A 24424-nucleotide genomic window follows, 5' to 3' on the forward strand; every position below is an offset into this window, starting at 1 on the left:
ATTGAAAGATTCTTTCATTAGCAATGATCAGGCACTAGGGTCCCTCTATTCTGCCTAATCTAATATCCATCCTCTTTCCTCTTTCCCTAACTACTGCAGCCTTAGTCCAGGCTTTCGATTCTTCTTGTCTAGATAATTGTAATAGCCTCATTTTTGCTCTTTCTACCATCAGACTTGACCCATCCAATCTCTTCTTCCCATAATGATCTTTATATAATAGCATAAATCTAACTGTTTCTCCCAGAATTAAAATATTCCAGTGGCTCCCATACCTTGTGGATAAACTTCAAACACATTGCCATGGTATATAAAGGACTTTATGAACTACATGGAGCCTTCTTCTGCGGCCTCACCCCCTGGTTCTCACAGGCAAGCTGATTTTTTGAGTCAGGACCTCAATGCTGGAATGGGTAATAAGTACATGGAGCTGGAGGGCAAGCAGTAAAATGAAGGCAAGGATAAAAAGCATAAGGGTTAGAGACCCCCAAAAGCACTTCAAACAAAGGATTGATGAGGTGGTTATGGTTGCCATGCATGGAACCTGCAAGAAATGAGGTTGAAAACAGAGAACAGACTAAATCATGTAGGAATAATACATTCTGAAAATCTGATGTACAGCATTGTCCCTATAGTGAGCAATGCTGTATTTTGCACTGAAAATTTTGCTAAGAGGATAGATCTCACATTAAATGCTCTTATCATAGCAAAGTTAATTTTTCAAAAAATAAAGAGTGGAAGGGCAGTAAATCTGAGACAGTGGGCTTTTGCCCACCCAAGGCCACGCTGGTTCCTGAAACTAAAGCACCCTCCATTCTCCCTTGCTTTCCCCTCACTCACTCAGTTACCTTCAAGACTCATCACATATATCAGTGCCTCTGAAAAAAATCCCCCAAATTCTTAACTTAGTTGGATCACCTTGATACTGTTTTTCTTAATTTCATACCCTTTTCCCACAACTGTCAGTATGACTTCTCCTCCACTCTTGGAAAGCAATACAGCATTTGTACATGTCAGCAAGTGACCATCTCTGAGCTGTATGTGATATAAGGGAATTGGAATCAATAATACTTGAGGAATATATATTTTTTAATTCTACAAATATATTACAAATTCTTTACACACAAGCTGACCGTGAGACAACTGGAACACAGTTGTTATTAAAGCAATCATACAAAATCAGGGCTGCTCCAGTCAGTTCAATCAGGTACTATTTATTCTAGCGATCACCTCTGTTCTCTGCATAAGACCACAGGATCATAGCCTTTTCCAAACGTTCCTACAGAGTCTGAAAGTTTATGATTTTAGAGAATAAGACACAATTCTTTTCTTTAGGGATTCTAAGTCCTGAAGTTAGCAAGACAGCCTAATAAATCAGTCCTCAGCTCAGTTCCCCAAATTCTCCTAAAAATAAAAGTGAAGAATCGCCTATTATTATCCCAATTTGCAACCTTCTAAAATTAACCTCATGATTTCACAAAAGTTTTGGTTTTATTTGTCATCACGATATTGTATTTTTAAATGCATAATGTTTTTGTATTGATTTAAAGATGAGAGTGCAACTGAAAAAAACTGAGAAACTTGTTCAACATTGTCCAGCAATTTCAAGGCAAGAAAAACACCTTAGAAAACTAGTAAGGAAACAGGAAGAAAAAAAAAACCTCTTTTTTTAAATACCAATTTGGGAAAAAAAGAATCCTTCTTATAATTGAATTTGACTGCTTTTATTCTTACCCTCTTCTGAACTTCACATCCTTCCCCCTTTTACACTGAACTTGGACTCTACTCAATGAACTAGCATTCCACAATTAGCCTGGGAGCCTGAGTTGTTTTCCAACTAGTAAATCAGCAAGTATAGAGGACATGCTGATTGTAAGAAATGAAATAAAGTTTAGTATTCAAACAGTCTTTGAAAAATCAAAGAATGGACAGCAAGAAAAGACAAGATATCACTATATATAAACTGAAACAGAATTACCTAGGGGTTGTGGGAGGGGGTAGAGTAGTATACATATCTGTGATTTTATAAGATTTATAAATGTATAAATACAAATGAAGATCTTAATAATGCTTTCTTACTGTTTCCAGTGTTTTTAAAGCACTTGAAATTCAAGGTCAAAATTTAACTCAAGTATGGATACTCTGGAGATGGAACATGTTTTAAAAATAAAAACAACATATTTTCTTGATTTGACAGTGTGGCATAAAGAAAAGAAGCTCAGAGCTCACTTAGTTATTAGGATAATAATTTAAATTTTAAAAGAAAATACCTTTGTTTTTTAAAAATGCTCCACTTCCCTCATTTATTTTTTAAATTGAGATAAAATTTGCATAGAGTGACATTTGTGGAGTATAACAACAAAGCAAAACTGAAGGAACAAAACAGCATCAGACTCACAGACTCCAAAAAGGTACTAGCAGTTACCAAAGGGAAAGGGTGGGTGGGAAGGGAGAAGAGGATTAAGGGGCATTGTAATTAGCACTCACAATATAGGCAGGTCACAGGGAAGGCAGTATAGCATGGAGAAGTCAAGTAGTGACTCTATAGCATCTTACTACACTGATAGACAGTGACTGCAATGGGGGCTGGTGGGGTGAGGACTGGATAATATGGGTGAATGTTGAAACCACAATATTGTTCATGTGAAACCTTCATAAGATTGATATCAATGATACTTCAATAAAAAAATTCAGAGTGAAATGCACATATTTTGAATGTGCAATTCAATGAGTCTATAGAAATATTATACCTATGTAAGACTACCCAAATCAAGGTATTAAATATTTTCCTTCTCTCAGAAAGTGTTCTATACCCTCTTCCAGTCAGTCAACATTCCACATAGGCAAACCCCGTTCTGATTTTGATCACCATAGATTAGATTTGCCTGATCGGGAACTTCATATCAATGTCATCTAAATATATATATATGACCCTATGTTGTTGTATGTGCTGGTAGTTTATTATTTTATACTGCTGAATAATATTCCATTGTATGACTATGCCACCATTTGTATATTATAAATAAAGCTACTATAAACATTCTTGCCAGTATATTTTGTAGACATATTTTCATTGCTCTTGCATATACACCTGGTAATGGAATTGCTGTACTTTAGGCAGATGTTTGACTTCATAAGAAATTACGAAATTGTTTTACAAAGTGATTGTACAATTTTACATGTCTTCTGGTAGTATATAAGAGTTCCAGTTGCTCTACATCCTTGAAAACAATTTAGTGTTTTAAATTTTGTCCATTCTACAGGGAGTAAAGAGCCATATCATTTTGGAATCTCATTGTGATTTTATTTGCACTTTGCTATTGATGGTTGATGTAAAGCACCATTTTGAACATTCATGTTCTTCTACAAAGTTTATGTTCAAGTTTTTTGGTCATTAATAGTTGATTTTTACGTTTATTATTACTATTTGTTATATTATTTTTATGATTATTTTACAAAAAATGGTTATGAATCCTTTGTAAGATATATGTATCAAGAGTTGGTCATTTGACTTTTAATTTTCTTAGGATGTTTTTTAATGAACAGAAGGGTTTAGTTTTGTTAAAGGTGTGCTTATGTTTTCTTTTATCATTAGTGTGTTGTGAGACTAAAAAATTTGTGTATGTACAATTCCTGAAAATACTCTCCAGTGTTTTCTTCTCTATATGGCTATAATTTTAATTTTTATATGTAAGTCTATTGAATAAATGTTGAATAAATCCATATTGACTTAATGTTTATGTTTGGTATAAGGTAAGGATTAATGGTTCTTATTTTCATGTTCTTAAGGCTATTGTAACTTTAAGTCATTCTCCAATTGTTTGCTACAACTATAAAGAAATGTTTTAAATTTTTTAAATATCTCACAAATTTTAAAAATTAACTTGTTAGTTCTAGTGGTGACTTGGAAGATATCTTTGAATTTCCTCTGTAAATAACTTCTGGCCCACAAATAAAGACAGTTTTATTTCTTCCTTTCCTATCAGTTTGCCTTTCTTTTTTTCATTTTTGCAAACTAGGTCTTCTACAATAATGTTAAATATAAGTGTCAACAAAGATTTCTTTGTTCTTCAGTCAGTCTTAGAGGTGTTTAAAATGTAAGTAATGATGTTAAGTAAGACATTATCTATAGGTCTTTCAGAGATGTTCATTATCAAAATGAGTAAGCTCCCTTCTATTGCTAATTCTTTAGAGATTTTATTATAAATGGAGATTGAATTTTGATAAATGCTTTTGCTGAATGTATTGATATAATCATATTTTTTCTCCTTTATTTTATTAATTTGGTGAGTTGCATTGATTTTCTTCAAATGTTAGACCATTCTGTTACTCTGATAAATCCCAACTGAGCAAGACACCTTCACCTTTCTATCTATTTCTGGAATCAACTTATTAATATTTTATTAAGAATATTTTCCCTTATGTTGTAGACTCTAGTTTTACTGGAATGTCTTTTTCTCATTTCTTCACCAGGCTAAGTTTTACTGGAATATCTTTTTCTCATTTATTCACCAGGCTAATACTTGCCTCACAAAATGAGTTGAAGAATCATTCTTCCTCTTTTCTGAAAGTTTTCATTAAACTGGTACTATTTTTGGTATTTGTGCCTGATAGAATTTATCAGTGAAGCCACCTTGGCCTCAGTTTTCTCAGTAAGAAAGTTTTAAATGAGTATTTTGATTCCTACAGCTTTCCCATTTCTCCTTCTGAAATCAGTTTTGATATTTGTAATTCTCAAGGAATTTATCCCTTTCTTCTTATTTTAAATTATTTCAAATATCCCCTTATTCTTTTTCCAATGCCTATAGACTCTTCAGTTATATACTCTCTTTTAATTCTGTTAGTGGTAACTCATGTGTTCTTTCTTTCTTGATCAGGCTTATTAGGATTTTGTGTTAGTTCCCACTGCTGTCACAATGCACATATTTATTCTCTAAATTCTGAGAAACCGTAAGTCTGAAATGGGTCTTCCAGGGTTAAAATCGAGGTGTCAGTAGAGCTGGCTTTTTCTGGAGGCTCCAGAGGAGAATCCATTCCCTTGACTCTCAGTTTTGGTGGGCGCTGGCATTCTTCATCTTATGGACACCTCACTACCATTTGGCTCCCTAGTCAATATTTTTTTCCCCTCTTCTGCAATTAAATATCCTTCTACCTCCTTATAAGGACACTTGTGATGATGTTTAGGATCCACCCAGATAACCAAGGTAATCTCCTGACCTCAAAATTCTTAATTTAAGCACATCTGCTAAATTCCTTTGCTATTCTGTTCTATATTTTATTGGCCTCTAATCTTATCTTTCTTGTTCCCTTTCTTCTAACTGCTTTGGCTTTAACTTGATCTTTTTTTTTTTTTTTTTAGTTTACAGTGGAGACATGGATCACTGACTTTAAACACTTTTTCTTTTCTAATATAAGCATAAGAGCTATCTATTTCTATCTACAAAATATTTTATCTTTATGCACAAATATTTCAATGTATATTCATTCATTAGTTAAACACATTCTCTAATTTGCCTTTAACTTTTACAACCCATGAGTTATTTAGAAATGTGTTTTAATTTTCAAATATTCACGAATTTTTCTGATTATATTATTATTATTGATTCTAGTTTAACTCTATTATGGTCAGAGAACTGTTAAGGGCTGCAAAGAGTCTGAGAATTTACCCCACTTAGAAGTTGACAAGTTAGCCTGCAACAAATTTATGGATGCTGGCAGAACACGCAAGACTCCTAGGTCAGGGATAAAGAACTTCATTACTCACAACAATAATAGCCAGAATATCAGCATTCATGCCAGTTCTCTGAGCCCTAGTTTCCACAGAATGATGTACAAAGGGCCAGGTGATGCTTGCCCATATAATGGGTTATAATACAGACGAGTAACTCCAAAAAGGAAATTCAAATCCTTCAAAATCAGCAGGAACCATAGCTGATCTTTGCCCCATAAGTCACTAAGACTCCATTCATTTGTTTTTCAGTATTTTTCCTGTGTTCTTCAAAATGGATAACTCCTATTTATCTGTATCCAAGATCATTGACCCATCCCTTCCTTCTGCTGTCTTCAATCTGCTGTTAAGCCCAACCACTGAAAATTTCTTTTCAGTTATCATACCTCTCCATTTTATAATTTACATTTGGTTCTTTTATTGTAGGTTCCATTTCTCCACTGAGATTTCCCATTTGTTCCATTAGGTCTTTGAACATGTATGGCTGCTTCAAAGTCCTTTCTACTAATTCAACTTTTTTGCCAACTCAATCCATTTGTATTAGCTGCTTTTTCCCATGGCTAAAGGTCATATAGTCCTATTCACATGTATAAAAAATGTTTATTGCATATGATACATTGGGAATGATACATATAAGAGACACTGGATTCTACTATATTCCTCTGAAGAGTATTGGTTTTTGTTCTAGCCTGCAGTTAAATTACTGGGTGACTAACCTGAGTTTGAGGAGCCTTCTTTTACAGAACTTCCATAAATGTGAAGAATTTGTTAGGACATGTCTTTTTAAGTTTAGCCCTTTGCACCAAGCCAAATTCTTTAAAGGTCTTGGTCTTTGCTTCTAGCACTTGGCAATTGATGGGTTTCAATCAAAACCCCAAGGTGTTTATCAAGCCCTCTGAAGTAAGCAGACCTCAAACTCCAAACTTCATCTTCCCTCTGGTGGGCACCTGGCGAAGTATCCATTTAGCTCATTCAGCCTTTCAGCTGTTGCTTTCTACTGGACTCCTTGAAGTCTCCCCTGTGCTTATTAAGATCAAGGATCAGACAAGAATTTGATGAGAGACTTTATACACAGAATTTAGTGCTCTCTCCTTTATAAGATTTCCCATCTAAATTTCTAGTCACTTTTACAGCTCCAACTTTTATCTTCTTCCACTTGAAACCAGTAAGACTGCAGCTTCTGTTGAGTACTAGTTGCCCAGACAATACTCCATAGTGCTCAAGAACCACAACAAAAATCACATAAAAATGTAGAGCTCACTCAATTGCCCTTCTTTCAAGGGGTAAATTCCCTTCGGTTTCTGCTTGCTTGTGCAGTTTATGATTGTTATCTGCAGGAGAGTAAGTCTGATTGATACAAGCTTTTCTGCTATCATGGGAACTGGAACTCAACTCTACTCTTCTTTAAAACATAACAGAAAGTAATTATCAAGCATCTGCATCATAAATAGAAATATAAAAGATGGTCCAAGGAAGAGAAAATGTTCCCACCAACCATCTATAAAATGGGTGAAGCAACCCAATATAACCTACATTGCAAGAGACTGAATTAACATTGTAACTAAGACTACAATATTAATTGTATTAGAAATCTATCTGGGAACAAGGGAAAGATAAAATCATTGACCCTGGCGTTAGCTAAATCTCATTTGTAAATCAACAACATTGTTTAGTGTTGACTCTGTGAATGTTTGTTTTAGGCATAACAAAGCCAAAATTCTCTATTTGGTGTGTGTGTGCATAATTGTGTGTGTTCTCATTCACCATTCTGGTGGTGGAAAGGAATTTAACCATCTTCATCTTGGCTGACAATTACACGTGAAAATCAACTTTTTACATATCATTGCCAACTATATGAGGGTAGAAAACTAAAATGCATTTGAAAACTAACAAGGCAACTATTGAAGCCAAAACTAAAATCAGAAAGAAAAAAACCACCTTTGTAAATGGAGACATTTCCAAAGTGAGGCATATTTAATACTGAAGAGCAGCCTCTTATCTGAAGTTTTTGTTTCCATGAAGAACATACATGAACCCATAGTAAAATGTGCAGATATTCTAAACTCTTCAGACCCCTCTCTGTCATCAGTGCAACCTCCCAAAAAGGGTCAGTGTTATCCACACACCCAAGATACTGCCTATCTCAATTATAATTTTCTAGAGCAATGCATTTCAAAATATTACATGTATAAGAATCACCAAAGATCTTCCTAAAATGAAGATTCTTGTTCTGTGAGTCTGAAGTACAGGTTCAGATTTTGCATTTCTAACAATCTCCCAGATGGTACTGCTGGTCCACGATCCACACTTGGAGGGACAAAAGTTTAAGAGTCCAGACAGACAATTACTTATGAACAGAGGTCAGGTCGATATGCCCTGCTTCCTAGGGATTTCACTTCTCTAAGTAGGGGAGATCATAGCAGGGGAGGTAACCAGAGCACAATTAAAGGAAGCACTCCATCTCCAGTGTTAACCCCGCACTCGCCCAACCCTGAGAGTGAAACCTCCTTAAATTTTATACCACAGGCACCTCTCTGGTCTGACTCCAGTCCTGACCCTGGATGACAGTTAAGACAAGAATCATAATAAATTAGGGTACTGAGATTTCAAGAAGAAAAAAGAAATGTCAAACAGGAGAAGGGAAACTGGAAATGTGACATAACTTACATCCACTCAGAATTACAATGGTTGTAACACCTCCTTAACCCCTGCAGTGCCTGGGAAGGGGGCGTTCTGCTCACCAGAACAGTGGGGACATCATAGCAGTGGGGTATTGCAAGAAGTATTCAGTACTCCTCATTTCTTTTCTCTTTCTTTTTTTAGTGAAACAGAATTTGTACTTAAGCCATTAAATATTTCACATAGATTGAAGAAATTTTTCACTGTGCTTTTATAATATGGATATACTTACCTATTTAGCATTTCCAATCAGAAACATTTTGAGGGACAATCTTTTAGGTATGGATATGTGGTCTTTCTAACTTGTTTTGCAACTGGTGATAAAATTATTTCTTCCCAAGATGTGGTACATATACACAATGGAATATTATTCAGCCATAAGAAGAAAACAAACCCTACCATTTGCAACAACATGGATGGAGCTAGAGGGTATTATGCTCAGTGAAATAAGCCAGGTGGAGAAAGACAAGTACCAAATGATTTCACTCATACGTGGAGTATAAGAATAAAGGAAAAACTGAAAGAACAAAACAGCAGCAGATTCACAGAACCCAAGAATGGACAAAGAGTTACCAAAGGGAGAAGGATTGAGGATGGGTGGGAAGGGAGGGATAAGGGGGGTAGTGGGAACAAAGGGAGCCTTACAATTAGCATGTATAATGTTGGGGGGTAGCATAGTGAGGGATGTGCAACACAGAGAAGACAAGTAGTGACTCTACAGCATCTTACTACACTGATGGGGGAACTTGGTGAAGGGGGGAGCCTAGTAAACATAATGTTTCTCATGTAATTGTAGATTAATGATACCAAAAAAAAAATTATTTCTTCCCAGAGCATATTGGGAAGCTCCACTCTAGTCAAGAATGGAATAGTAAGCCATTTCTTTTTCCTACATCCTCTTACAATCAAGCCTTTTAACAATCACTGTGTTCTTTCTCTGTAACTTTCTTTATAAAAAGTATTGACTTAATTGATGTATATTAGTTCAGACTCCTTTATGCAAGTGTCATAAATCTATGTAGCTTAAGTAATGAGTAAATTTTATTACAAGGAAAATGCTATGCCACAAAACCCATGGATAAAATTGAGGCTGTGGCTAAGAAAGTCCTCATAATTCTCCAGCCATCTTCTTCAGTCTGTCTCTGTAATTTACTTTCTTCTCTCTAATTATACTATTATAACACAAAACACTTACTCTAGCTGTCTGATGCACAGAGCTGTAAATATACCCTGAAAAAACTCTTGAGCTGTAGGATTTTAGAGCTTCAGTCATTAGAGGGATCCATTTCCTTGGTTTTCCAAATCAGAAAAGATTACCAATAATATATATCTTTATCTAGCAAAGATTTTATCATACAGGTAGCTTCCAAAATGATCATGATGATAATGGCAATAGTTAGATTAAAAGCCTATAGTCCCATAATTATTCATGAATCTCATGGGCCAAATGAAATTGCAGGCATGCCAGTCACTATGATATGACTAAATCCCACCTTCTTATTACCCTAGCCATTGATGGGGAACAAAAGACCCTTCACATGATCAAGCTTGTCCCTGCTGGCTTAAGAACTGAGCACGACTGGTCCTAGACATGGTAGATATCAAGATCTATACCTTGGTAAGTACTATGTACTGAATTGCATGCCTCAGACATGACTGTTTTCAGAATAGGGCCTTTGGGAGATAATTAAGGTTAAGTAAGGTCATAATGTGTGGTCCTGATTTGATAGGATTAGCAGCCTCATAAGCAGAGGAGGAAAGAGGCAGCTCTCTCTTGCTCTCCATGCACATGCACCAAGGAAAGGCCACACGAGGACACGGTGAGAAGGCAGCCGTCTGCAAGCCAGGAAGAGGGCTCTCACAGAGAAGCAGATTGACCAGCACCTTGATCTTAGACCTCTGGACTCCAGAACTGTGAGAAAATTAATTTCTGTTGCTCATGCCACCCAGTCTGTGGCATTTTGTTATGTAGCCCAAGCTCAGACAGTGGGCATAGGCAAAAACCAACAAACCGTTCTTGCAATTCTGTCCAACTTTACTGTAGGACCCTATTCCAGTTTCTAGCCAATACCACTTCCTAGCCTGAGTCTGTTGGTTTCATCAGTGACTCTGTAAGATGGCCTCACTCTGATTTAGCCTCCCCCACCTTACCCCACCCACAAGTTCATAGGAACCACTCTCAGAAATCCATTATCTTTTCACAAAGTGTTATTAGTCATGACCAGATTGCTTCTTTAACCAAGCCCTCCCATTTAGGGATCATTAAATTCCTGAGACCTCTACCTAGTCTCCAGTTTACCATTCTAAGTCTCAGGCCTGCAGCCGAACTGTCCACTTCTGCTGAACTCCAAGCTCCTGCCTCTGCAAAGTCAATGCGGTCTGTGCATATAGTCATTACTCTTCACAGTAGCTGGTCACGAAGAGCACATGGAGCACCAGGTCTTCCATGGAAGGCAAAGGGATCAGGAGAGGAAGGAGGTCAATCTCTAGATAAGTCAACCATTACAGAGCCTGGAAAAACATAAGATGTTTAGCCTTCTACTACCTCACTGTAGTTTATTTTTCTCCTCATTCTGTCTACCTAAGACCCTTAAACTCCTCACTTTTCACATATCTGGAGCTAATCCCATGTGAGAAACACTTAGAAAAACAAGTGTGACAGCTCTGCTTGAGGCCCAGAAAGGAGGCTCTTTCTGAAAGGGGCCCTTTGGTTGTTTTCCCAGGTAAGACGTTTAAGAGTTGATCCCCGTTGCCTGAATTCCTTTCTCACCACACCCAAGGTCATTTTAATGAAAATTCCAAAGTCCAAGCCAAGAGGATTGAATTGCTCTTAATCCTTCAACAGTGCCGTCATTTGATCCCTAGACCCTCTGGGGTGATTATTGTGTGTCTGCAGAGCACAGCTAAGCAGACAGAAGAAGGAAGTGTCGGGAAGTGTCGGCTACTGCAGGAGGCTGGTTTCCAACCCTTATTTCTATGCCGATGTGCTGTTCTGATCTCCCAAGACCCAGTGGCCTGTTCCCTCCCTCCCATCAACCTTTTTCCCTACACCTCAAGACGATGCCGTCTTAGCTGTTCATCTTTCAGAGTTCACAGATTCACTAGCATTTTGTTAATAGCACTAATTTTGTTGAGAAAATTGAATCCAAATATAATTTATTTCCTGGTTTTCTCATGCTCAGAGGAAGCTAAGTTTAGTGTGGAACATGCAGTTAGTTATCTTTCACAACACTCATATCTGTGATGTAGCTTTTTGTTAGAAAGCTGAAAAATTGTGTTATAAAAGGAAATGGAAAATGAAAGACACAACTTGTGTGCTTTTTCACTTTTTTAGTTTGTTTTCATTTTGTTTCTAACTTCCTGAGTGATGGGGGGAATGGAAGGGCTGACGACCAAATGTCTGGGATGTTCTGGGACCTCTCTGTCCCCCGAGCCAGATATGCATACATTCTCCAGCGCTGCGAGACTAATCGTCGGTCTCGGCCATTCCTCACTAATGACCAGACTGCGCGGCAGCCCCCAGCTTCCTGTCTTGCTGAACTCTGGAAGTCACTGATCGCTGGCCTGGCCAACCTGCCACCAGCTCCCAGCAAACCTGCCAGAGTCATCCACTGTGGTATTTTCTGGCCTCTGAGATTAAAGGGGTAGATCCTTCCCTACAGCTGGCTGAAGGGAAGGGACTTAGGGGTGATTGATTCAGGGTGTGAGACAGTCCTTTCTCTCCAGGTCCAAGAGGCGGACATGTCTAGGGAGCATCCTTCTTATGAAGAAACTTCCCTTATATTAAAATGGCCAGAAGAAACTTCCCTTATATTAAAATGGCCAGAAGAAACTTCCCTTATATTAAAATGATCAGAAGAAACTTCCCTTATATTAAAAAGGCTTAAAATGATTGAGAACCTTAAGAGAATTTTAGAAACAATATCTACGTGAAGATAAATTTGAAGAATGAGCATTATAATTGTCTTTAATTTCTCCTTTTTTTCCACCCAATACAGAGTGCTTGGGAAACATTAAAAATGGATCTGATTATTTTTCTCACAGGAATGAAACCATACCAACTTATATTCCCTAACCTTTTCCTCCTCCCTCTGTCCCTCAGAAGTTTCTCCCACCGGCACTGTTCAGCCATAATAGGAGGCAAGGAGAGATGAGGCAGTGAGTAGCTGCGCAGACCTACAGACTGGGAGCATGCAGTGCCCTGCTGTCCCTCATGACTTGCTCTATCAAGGGCCCCTGTATTTTGACTCTTAAAAGGCCTACTTAAATACAATGGGAGTTCAAATCAAGCTACTATGACTGATGCATTTGAACTTCTTTATTCATTAAGAAACACCCCTAACTTCAATAAAGGAAAGAGAGATCTTTTAGATTTTTATTCCAATTCTTACAGAAAAAAAAGAGTAAAAGAAAAACAATATTTAGAAGGTCTGTCAAGAACACAGCAGATCACTCTCCCAGAGCCACTCCATAAACCTCACAGCCTGTCCCCTTGCCTCCATCTGCGCCTGTGCATGCACACGGAGCAGCAAAGTCACTTCAGTTACACAGCTGCCACAGTTTTCAGACTTTTTCAGGGAAGCAAAAACAATCAATCCTCTCCAAATAATTGTTGGTACCATAGCCTCCTATATAAACCAATAAAATGTTTTAACATTGCTTGACTGCTTTCAAAAACCTACATTTACTTATGTGGTCCTCAAAACACCTTTTGAGACGTAATTTTGCTTTCCCAGTTTTACAGGGAGGAAACTGAGGTTTAAGGACATAAGGAAAATAAGGAAATGGAGTAGGGACCAGAACGCAGGGCTTCTGAATCTGAATCCACAGTCAGATTCTAGTCCTACACCTGTGACCACTCACAGGCCATCTGGCCCTGAGGACACTGGATAACATATTTAGGTGTAGACTCCTTGCTTGCAAAAAGGTTGAGAAGAAGAAGTAGAGGAGGGTTGACCCAGCTGATGTTTACAAGTCCATAAATCCAAGAGCCTTTTCAGGACCCCTCATGGCCATGGCCTCTTCTCAAGGTTTCCTGAGAGTAATCAAAGACTTTCCACTTCTTTGTTTAAGCAAGAAGTCAATGCAAGTCATCAAGACCATTGAGAGTTTTATCAAATGGGCAGATTCACACTGAATGGAAAAGGTGCCATTCTTAAAATCCCCACAGATCCATGTGGTATATGTCCTTAGTGTGATCAGTTTTCTTGTCCTCACTGAAATTTAGGCTTTACACTAACCTCCAGCAGCTGTTACTTCCATTTCACAAAGACGACTCAATGGAAACCACTGTCCCTCTTCTTTGTCTCCCCCAAGACACCACTCAACTCGAATATGTTTCCAATAGATTTCACTGAAGCTAAAGTTCAACAGAGGAGGCTGGACAACACTTTAAATTAACATGCGTCACGACACACCCTCTTCTTAGAAGTTCTCTGCCGCTCCGGCTCACACAACGTTCTCATTGGCTGGCATGTCTCAGGCAACCCTTTCCCGGAGCCTTTCTGCTCAGATCTTCCAGCACCACCACAGACAAGGGAAGGGGGAATTCAAAGAATACAATACAGAAATTTTCTAGATAAAAAGCCATCACCTCAGTCAGTAAGTACTTCCCTCCTTTTGGGACCGATGTAGCCGTAAACAGGTGTGTTTTTAAAAAGCTTTTTTTTCTCTGTGCCACACTGATGTCAGTTAATGTGGTGCAACAGAAAAGGTGCTTGGCTTGCAGCCCAGTCTGGCTTTTGCTCCTGGAGCTCAGTTTCCCTGTCTAAAGAGGAAGGGACTCAGAAAAGAATGGATTCTTACCTTCTTTTTTTTTACAAATAGGAGTTCTTTTTAATTCACCAAGCTCAAGATTCTTGGAAACAGAAGAAAGCAAGGCCGGCCATCAGCTTCAGGTGCCAGTTCAGCTACTGAGAGCCAGGGGTTGGGGTGGCAGGATGAGCCCGCCGGCTCAGCAGAAAGGAGGTAGGTGTGGTACACACTGGACTGAAGTCAAATAACCTGGTCCTGATCCTGGCGCTGCATTACTCTTAGGAGTAATCAATTACTCTTGATGTTAGTTAAATCACCTAACCTCTTTAGATCTCATTTGATTCATCTGTGTAACAATTTGTTCTTTCTGCCCCATCTATTTCACCAGGTTTATACGTGACTGAAATGAGGGAATGTGTGTAGAATCATAAAATGTTATTCAAAACATACATCATTTACTCTCAACTGGCAGCCACTCCCAGCAATATCAAAGAGCCATCCAGGGTGAATGGCCTATCATATGTAGATTTTGTTAAATGGATCACAAATCCTACTTACCAGGACTCTTTTCTATCAATTTTATGTCAGTTATCTAATATGCAAACATCTGAGAAAATGCAAGTGGTCCTATATAATGCTTGTGGGTGAGATTTGATTACAATTGTCATTCATGTTGAAATACTGGCACAGATATAGACTGTATCAGCATCATATATGAAATATATATGTCTTTATGACACTCATATGAAGGGGTAGAGGAAGAAACAGTATTCCTCCTCTATATTTTATTTTCAAAACCATAGAATTTGGAGCATTTATTATTATATATTATTATTTTATTATTGCTATTTTTGTTAATTATGCTCATCATTATTATTGTGACATACAGTCTATTTTCCTTTCTGGCCATTAGCCTAAATACACTAAAGCCTCATGCTTTAAGAGCAAGGGAAAATTTAAAAGATATTAAAAAATCATTGTAATTTATCATATTAATTTGGCTACCAGTCGTGTCATTCAGAAGTTGTACAAATTGAATTCATAAATATCATAGCTTTACAAGATCAAGAAAGAAATTAAATTTTGAATATAAAAATTTCAGGAAAGAGAATAATTGGATTAAAGTTCAAACCTGCAGTCAAATTAGGAAAATATTCTCCACACAATTAATTTTCTTCAAGTTCAAGGGAATATAAGTATTTTTAATCACATACACCATGCTGTATTTTAGCATTATTTGTTTTTAAAATATAGATTATGTGGGTTTTGTTTCTTTACCAGAATTATAAAATTTCTAGATGCTTTTTTCTACTAACAATAAAGAGAATCAATCTATTTCCTGGGAGATAAACACCGTGTAACTTCATGGACTGAAGGAAAGGTCCTTGAACACTCAGAGCTTATGTTATTCAAAACCATCTTTGAGGAAAATGGTTTCAACCACTACCTTCTCTCCCTTGTTCCCTGTCAGTTACTTGGATTTGAGAGCTTGCCCCATGGAGTGGGGGTAGAAGCAGGCACTGTCCTAACCAGAGACTGGAAGCAGGGCCCACTGTACTAACTTAGAGCATGGAGGAATGAAACATGGTCCTTCTTTGGACCTATGCTGGAAGAAGTGGCCTCTCACGCTGAGGGGCACCACTCACACCAAGGCCAACTCACTTTATGACACATAAGTGCAGAATGAACAAGGAGTGTTGCAACTCACTTAGCTCAGATGACTGCTTCCCCGGCAACTCAGAGCACTGTTCATGAAGCCTGTTCTGCATTCCAGAAAAACCAAAAAAAAGGAGAGCCCTGATAAGATAACCAGGTAATTAATGAGGCAATTTCCCCTTCCTGCTCACATGCTGTATTTATTTTTTAATATAAATTCTCATCATCATAAGCAATAATACACTCTCTTCCTGTAACCTTTAAGAACCTGGCCAAATGGAGCTGTACAAACACGCTATTCACGTTTTTCTGTGGGGTTTTTTTTCCAGGTTTTAGCTTACAAAAAAAGTCTTATAAATATACTCAGCTATTTTGTTTTTTCAGTTTTTCTTTGCTTTCCTTTGATTCTCTTCTTTTTTACAGAATTGATTTCATCTTCTAGTTTTATAATTACATTATTTTTTCATATTACATAAAGTGGACATTTTCCATGGAATCAAGTACTGAATTTTTTAAACAATTGTAGCAATAGGATCATTTTTTCAATAAAATTGTATGTGGACCTCAGTTCATCAAAAATAGACAAAAGTTTAGCCGTATTAAAATAACTTAATGGCCTATTACCCCACCCATGTGTCCCCACCCTCTCCCCTTGATTCATAAACTGCCCAGAACAACAGAACATAGGTAAAAAAAAAAAAAAAAAAAAAACTTCTGGTGTATCATTTCTAATGAACATATGGCATTATATATATATATTGCTTACTGTCCAATTAAAAAACATTCTTGTACATTTTTTAACTTATGGTAAATTACTTGATGGCTGAAGGGAAATCATTAAGCTCAAAATTCCATATTGGGTAAAATCATTAATGACTAACTGGCAAGGGTCAGACATGATGTGAAAACACTTGCTCTGCCAATCTGTTTCATTCCGGATCCTGAGCTAAAGTATTTTTACAATTTGAGATTCTGGACCTTGTCAGAGAATTTATGTATGCCAAATTGTTATGTAATCATTGAAAAAACAAGGCTTTGGAAGCACTAAGGAAATAAATAGAGCAATCTGAGATTTTTTTTGTCTTATCAGGGCAATAAATCTTTGAATTTTCTATGCAGTCACGCAGAGCATAATTTCTCACTGAAACTGTTACTTAGCATATTCTCTCCAGTGGCAGGCTGGCCTTCATCCTGATCATGGTTACTTTTGAGAATAACAAAGGACAATAGTTTTCCTACAGGGCATCTTAGTTTAAGGGTCTGAATAACTGATTTAGTGTGACCAACTTTCCACCAGCTCTCCAAATTTAAAGGTAGTGCCATGTTCCAAGAGACTTTTCTGATAGACTATCTGTACATTTCAGTTGGCTAAAAATTTGGATTTCTGTCATGGTAGATGTCAGGGATTGACACAGTTCATGGAAAAATCATGGAACCCTTGTGCTCTAACAGACTGTTAACTTGTGGTAGGCGGGATTTGCTGGGCTTCTTCACAATATGACCAAACAGCTGCCCACCTTTTATGGGCAGAAACTCTATCATTTGTTTCCCAGGAAAAAACAGTTCCATGTGCATATGTGTGTACAGACAAATGCTTTAAGAAATAAATATCTTATTCCTTCATATCCCTTCTGCTCCTTTTATGAAAAAGAATTATGTCAGACTTCAGTTGATATTTACTTAAATTTCTAATCAAACAAAATACATGTATACAGCATATTCATGTCCACATTACACTGTAAAAGTGAAAAATGCTTTCATCCATGCATTTGATTTTGAGTCTAACAGCAGAAGTAATCAGTGAACCATCTGTCACACAAGAAAATCCATGACAGATCAGGGATGTGTTTATGAGAAAGTATAAAAGGAGTTAATAAAATAAGGAAGAAAATTACACATTGGGAATGAGAAAGGGATAAAAGAAATTAAAGTGGATAAAAATTTGGAAAGCAAGAAAGAAACCAAAATGTTCTTTAGAAGTAAAGACTTGAGCAGAAGTTTAAAGCATGGATACAGATGTTGATTTTGGAAAAGTTGCTTAACCTCTGTCGCAATTTCTTTTCCTTTAATATGCATCTCACCTTTATCACCAGCTTGTTCCCAGGGGTAAATAAGGAAATGGAGGTACCACATTTAGCAAGGTAGGGAGAGTGAAGAGAGATGTTCAGTGCATGTCAGTTAGCTATTAGCATTAGTTAGTGTAATTAACTTTAATGGTATTGTAATTATTTCTATTATTTATAGAACTTACCTTACTATTTTAACATAATTTCATCCTTTATTTTCTAAAAGTCAATTATTCTACATGTCAAATCTTGCAATTCTTCCTCTTTAAAATATTTTTAATACTAGCCACAAAATTTATAATACAAAGAACATTAGAAAAAAAATTTAGTAACAGTCAAACCAGTTCATCAGGTAGTACTCTTCAATCCAACTCTTTAAATCATTTTTTTAACAAAGTCACATCAACTTCTCATTTTTAATCCCCTGCCCAATATGATTTGGAAGTCCCAGGACTCTAGGAAAAACATTCAAGTTTTTCTCCATAGCCTGTACTCTTCCCCAACTCCTCCTCTTTTTCCTACTGTCTTATGTCCCAAAAATCAATCACAAAATCTAAAATCTCATTTTGCACAAGTGCTTGTCTTGGAAGGGAATAATCTAATCATCTTTCAGAATAGCTACCATCTTTAATTTAATTTACATCTATATTCTAACCTGATTTTCTTTCTTCTTTTAGCCAGAGTGAGCTCTGAGGACAGAAGCTTATGTCCCTTTGTTATATCCATCAGGGTAACCACTTCAAACCTGTCCATGGAGCAGATAATCAATCAATACAAATTAATGAATAATGTGCTTACTAAAGAGAAAAGGACAAGAAGCAGAGGTTAATTTCAAAGGTCACCCGATTTCAGATTCCTAATGAGAATTCACTGAATCTTTTGGGTTTCACCTTTTCCAAGTACATGATTGAGATGCCAAGTACAAGCTGAACAGTCTGCTAACAATCTGAAAAGAAAATATATTACCATGATTGTACAGGGAAACTGGAAGTGATTTTCTCCCGGGTTGGAGGTTTAAACAAACAGGAAGCCCTGTTTAGGATTTGTCTTCATCATCTTTCATCACAAGTCAGCCTGACTTCCTGGCGAAAAAATGTTGAACTGCTTTCATATACTCAACCAAATGGGACAGAAATGCCAACCTGACAATCTCCAACTTTAAGTTCAAAGTTACTATTTATGAACACCCCATCTCCATCAGACCACAACTCTCTCAGTGAAATTTTGCCTCTTAGTCTCTGTGAGCAGTGTGCAGAAAAATGAGTCTTTGTTGCTATCTAACCTCATAGTTAAAGGATCTCATTTTATTTCTACCATTGAACATGGAGAGGGTATGAAAAACAAACTGTATAGGAGAGAATAATAATTAATAATCATGAGCCCCTAACAGTGTTTTCTTCTCAGCATTATAAGGTAGTTTTCTGTTGCTACTTGAAAAAGCAGTATTTATGAAATGAAACTTTGATTTTTTACCAAAATCTCAAAGTCATTTCATGATGGAAAGTGCATGACACCTCACAGTTTGACTCTAATGAATATATCTAAAATACACTTTTTGAAATAAGCAATTCCTTAAACTTCAAATTTCATGAAACTATTTAGGTTAAACTATCATTACTAAAATAACAAATGCTTCAGTTTTCAAGAGAAAGTAAAACTCGAGGACTTTAAATTCAAATAAATAATTTTCTACAAAAACCCAAAATGAACTGATAATTCTCCGACATGAAGAAGCAAATGCTAAAATCCTCGTCTGACATTCCAGATGATACAAACTACAAAATGACTAGTATTTTATCTAATTAAAAAGGAAAAATACAAAGTTGGGACTCTTATGACTCTAAAGCTATAATAAATTATCAATTCACACAGAATAGTAAATATACCTTTTATTTCACTTGATGAGTTTGCAAGACCTATTCTCAAATATTTCTCATATTTCGAAATATGACTTATTTCAAGGTTCTTCTTATAGTATTCTTAAAAACCTTAGATTAATAAAAGCAAGGAAGAGAAACCAAGAACAGATTGACCAAATATGATTTGTACCATACTAATAACAATAAACATCTGTGATTTAAATATATCCTGACTCAAATTCTAGAAGTAATTGATTAACGCTGAAGCCCAGAAGAAGACAAGGCAGGCAGCTAACTACCACATCACAAACATTCCGGATGTTTCTGAACCCACAGTTCTCTCCCCACATATCAGCCTATGACAACCACCCTTCAGTCTTTTGTTCTGCCTTTCAAAATTGCATATTTAATATTTGGTTAAAAAAAAAAGCAGAGTAGAAAGAGGAAAATAAACTTGAACAAAGACATATTGTTTGTTTTCTGTCCAAGAAAATGAAATGTGCATTTGTTGAGAACCATATGAATGAGTTTCCTTAGAATGATGCAAACCCTGTGAAAAAAAAAAAATCACAAGAGTCATCACCACGGGTGGTGGGATGCTGAGCTTCCCACAGGAAGCAGCTCAGGTAATTGCTTGTTTGTTTTTGTTCTGAGCGGCATTCTATTATGTGCCTATGGGTTCCTTCTATGAGAAAATTTCCTGCATGGCCCATTTTGTTTCAGCATTTCATAGGCATTTATCTCATGTATTTAGAAAGTCCGTCATTTTAATAAGTGTTGTGTAGAAGAGATGACTAAATGGGAAATACATGTTGTTGGCAAACAAGCTGTATTACAACATAAGAAAATGTCTACAAATAATGTAAAGCTATGAACTTCACATTAGAAAATATAGTCACTTCTGGAATAAGACCACAAATCAGAGAACGATTGGATTATCTGGCTGGTTAAGTTGTCAGGAAGGAATTCCAATGTTGAGGCCACTACTAGACAAGCCCTTTGAAAGGAAGTAAAGATTTCTACATCACTACCTCCATCCCCATGAATCCCAGTGAGGTTAGTTTAAGAGTTCTACAAATACTTCTGGCTCACATACACTGCACCACACGCCATGCTCCCTGGTGGGGATACAGAGATGAATATTATCTGGTGTCTGCTGTCATAGAATTTAGTCCAGGTGGGAAAAAAAGACCCATAAACAGATCATTCCAAATTAAGAAAGGACATAATGACAGTTATTTCCTGCCGACAGTGGCGTCCAGGGAAAAGGAGGGCACTTGTAAGAAGGAAAGGGGTGTCCTGGAAAGCTTCTCTGAGGACACAAACTTGGGCTGAACTTTGAAAGATGGGCTGGAGATGTGCAGGCAGCGAGGTGAAGATGGGCAGAGGGAACTTCTAAGTTAGGAAAGAGTATGAGCAAAGACACATAGGTTCAAAGCAGGGTGAGAAGTGCCAGCAACTGCAGGCCATTTAGTATTACTGGGGTACATGTTTAAAATATACCAGGGCACAAACTTAAAAATTTAAGGCCAGAGAGACTACAAGGGCCCAGGTCTAAGAAAACACGTCTACCATGTTGAGGGGCTTGGATGGTGTTCAGTGGGTACTGGGAAGCCCCTGGAAAACAAAACCCTTCCAGTCCCTTCACTGTCCCTCCCTTGTCACCAGCACTCAGGACAGTCATAAGTGAGCACCTCAGAAAGCAGTGGGGTGTTCCAGTCAGGGTGGAGAGGAGAGGCACCAGATTTTTCTTTCCCTTCTGGTTGCCATCTCTGAATTAATGTTACCTCTGCTCTCTTTGCAACCTCACTGAATGGAACATAGGGTATTCAGGACACAGAATAGAAGGCTAATGAGAATCACAAACAAGCAATATTAAAAGAAATGTTCATTCTAATACAAGTCAAGGGGAAAATATATCGATAGCTAGAAACCAGAGAAAAAAAGACTAAGCAGGAATAAAGGAGCAGGCACGTATAGAGGGATACAGAAAAATCTGTAAAGAATGAGATGGTGTAAGTCCAGGATCACAAAGGATGACACATGCATCACTGTGAGAGAGCACACCTAGGTTGGTTTCACATGCAAAATAGTGTTTTGATGCTTACATAAGTGATTTACACACATATTGTAAGAGGTGCAGTTACAGGGAGACCTATTCTAAAACCTCGCACAGCAACTAGTCCCACTGTTTTAAAAGCTATACTCTATAACCACGTATAGAAACTAAATTAACCAGGAGAGGAAAACCAAACGTATTTGGAAAAGCTGAGTGAGGGAGCTGAGCTGAGAAAAAGGAAAACATAAGAAGGCAGGCTTAACAAAAGAGAAGAAACACAAACCCCAGTTGTGATCGTCAGCAATGTTCAGTGAAGGTTCCGTATGTGCTGCTCTGGGTAGCATGGTAAGGGCCTTAATCACATCTCATCTATCCCCAAATAGTCCTCTTATTATTTTGCCAACTTTTAAGTGAGAAAACTGAGGCCTAGAGAGGCTGAGCAGCAGAGTTGCTACACTGAACCCATGCAGGTAATAAATGGCAGAATTGGAACTGGAATCCAGGGAGCCAGAATCTAGGCCCCGAGTGGGAAGAGTTTGCTCTACTAAAGAGAACAATTCCAGGTTGAAACCATGCATAAAAGGAAACAATCCAACCCCCAAAAAAGAATCCAAGGAAAGCTTCCCTCACAAATGTCATGAAAAAAGAAAAAAAGAAAAACTAGTTGTAACACTCTTCAGAATGTCTGTTAAAAAATAGTGACATTAGTGCTGTTTTCCACCATGCTCCAAGTGTAGTACCATTAGTTATGAGGCATAAATAGCCTGTTACTAATAACAAAGCATCTTGGTTTATAAATGAAAATTTCATAGGGAAAAACAATTTTGAACATCTAGAAAGAAGCCATAAACAATGTACCTTACTTTACATATATATACACATATCCTCCTATCCAAAAAAATGAATGAACTGAACTACAAAAGAAAGGAATTTGCCTATAGTTATGACAGAGCAAGTGGAAAAATCACTTTGGAAAGGACCTCTTGTCAGCAAACAAATATCTTATTAGCAGTATCTTTTAATTAGCTAAATGAAGAGAACAACCAATTACTCTGACCATAAGTTTATTTATTCAACATATTTTATTCAGAGCTAATAAGCTCTACAGCTTCATGGTGAATTTTTATTCATTTTGGGGCACTTATTCTGGCATTAGACATGATTTCTCTGTAAAAATATACTGTCCTGAATATTGTTATATTACACAAATATAGTTTGATTAAATCATGGCTAATATTGGCTTGAAAGACCAGTCATTATTTTTCCACTACTAATGTCTATAGTAATCCTTTTAGTGAAATAATGACAACTGATGTTATCATTAAATGACTAATGCACACTTTTAATCCAAACATCTTAAAATTTATTCAGCAAATCTTTGTCAAATTTCTAATAGGCACAATGAACTGTAGAGGATGTTTTAGTGATAAATAAGGCAGTGAACTGAATATCAAGAATGTTACAATGCAGTCAGCACCTCTTTTTATCTACTAACTCCCAGGATCAAAGCATACATATTTAAATAAACTAGCAGGGAAATCTTTCACAATACGTCTAAGAAAAGTTTATCTCCTAAGGGACAATATTTGTCTTTTTTCTCAGTATATCTTAACCATTCTAAGAAACAACCTACATAATAAGATTTCTATTTCGAAGGCAGTGGTGAATATGCTGCCTGATATTTCTACTTTTCACTTCCAAATGAAGCCAAGTTCTAAGTGTTCCTGTGATGGAAGAAAACCCACAACAGAAATTATTTGCTTTTTTTAATTTAATATGTTACAATTTCAGGTCATACTTTCCACAATGAAAACATGTCCACTTGTTGGCATGCTCCATTCTGGCTGAAATGACACAATCCTTTCAACCTCCTGAATTTAAAATTGAAATGTCTTTTTCTTCTTTCAGAAAAGAAAGAACCACACTATGATTAAAACTTCCCACAGTTGCTTTTAAAGTGCTTGAACTGAAAAAAAAAGAAAAAAAAAGTTCTCCCCTATTTTTATCAGAAATTATTCTCCCCACACAAACACTGTGGCGGGCTCTATGAGTGGTCGGCAAGTTGTTATTTATAAAAGTAGCACTCCCTTCCCTCCCTTCCCCCAATCTTTTCAGGAGTAGAAATGAACAGCTGCCTTTGAGGATTCCCTACCTTGCTCCGCTGCCCCCTCCAAATACTGGTTCCTTTCTCTTTAAAAGCTGTGGCTTCCCCCTAACTGAACCGCACAGCACAGAATATTCTTTTAACCCCACATTAGTTGCTATAGGAAATTGGGTATTCAGATGATATAATGTCTAAACAATATCACCTACTCAAATTTTAACTCAAAGCACTCTGAATTGCTTTGAAGTCATTATAGGTCCATCTATACAGCCTTCATTAGCCATTGTCATTATTAAATTATAGACTCACGTAATACTGAGCATCTATATTATGTAAGACACTTTACTAGGCCACACGGGAGAAAACTTGTAAAATGATGCCATGATGGTCCTCTGGGAACCCATAGGATAGAGGAGGTCAATGCAAGTCTCCATAGATCTAACACAAAACTACTGAAATCCTGAAACAGGTGGAAAACAAAAGGCAAAGGGAATGGGAGGATCCAGAGGAGAGTAGGAATTG

General features: G+C 37.0%; 2 long non-coding RNA genes across 3 annotated transcripts in view; one reads left to right on the forward strand and one right to left on the reverse strand.

The window, feature by feature from the left end:
- LOC108393435 (uncharacterized) overlaps positions 1-24424 on the reverse strand; it is a 395153-nt gene that overhangs the window by 115422 nt on the left and 255307 nt on the right. For both annotated transcript variants that reach the window (XR_012131585.1, XR_012131584.1), the window contains exon 8: positions 15867-15921. This is a non-coding gene — a long non-coding RNA (uncharacterized lncRNA). The remainder of the gene's footprint in view (positions 1-15866; positions 15922-24424) is intronic.
- Positions 13290-23968, forward strand: LOC108403968 (uncharacterized). The gene is made up of 3 exons (XR_001854838.3): positions 13290-14005; positions 14231-14371; positions 18558-23968. It is a non-coding gene; the product is annotated as an uncharacterized lncRNA (long non-coding RNA).

This window comes from Manis javanica, chromosome 5 (assembly GCF_040802235.1).
Source record: "Manis javanica isolate MJ-LG chromosome 5, MJ_LKY, whole genome shotgun sequence".
Classification (NCBI taxonomy): Eukaryota; Metazoa; Chordata; class Mammalia; order Pholidota; family Manidae; genus Manis; species Manis javanica.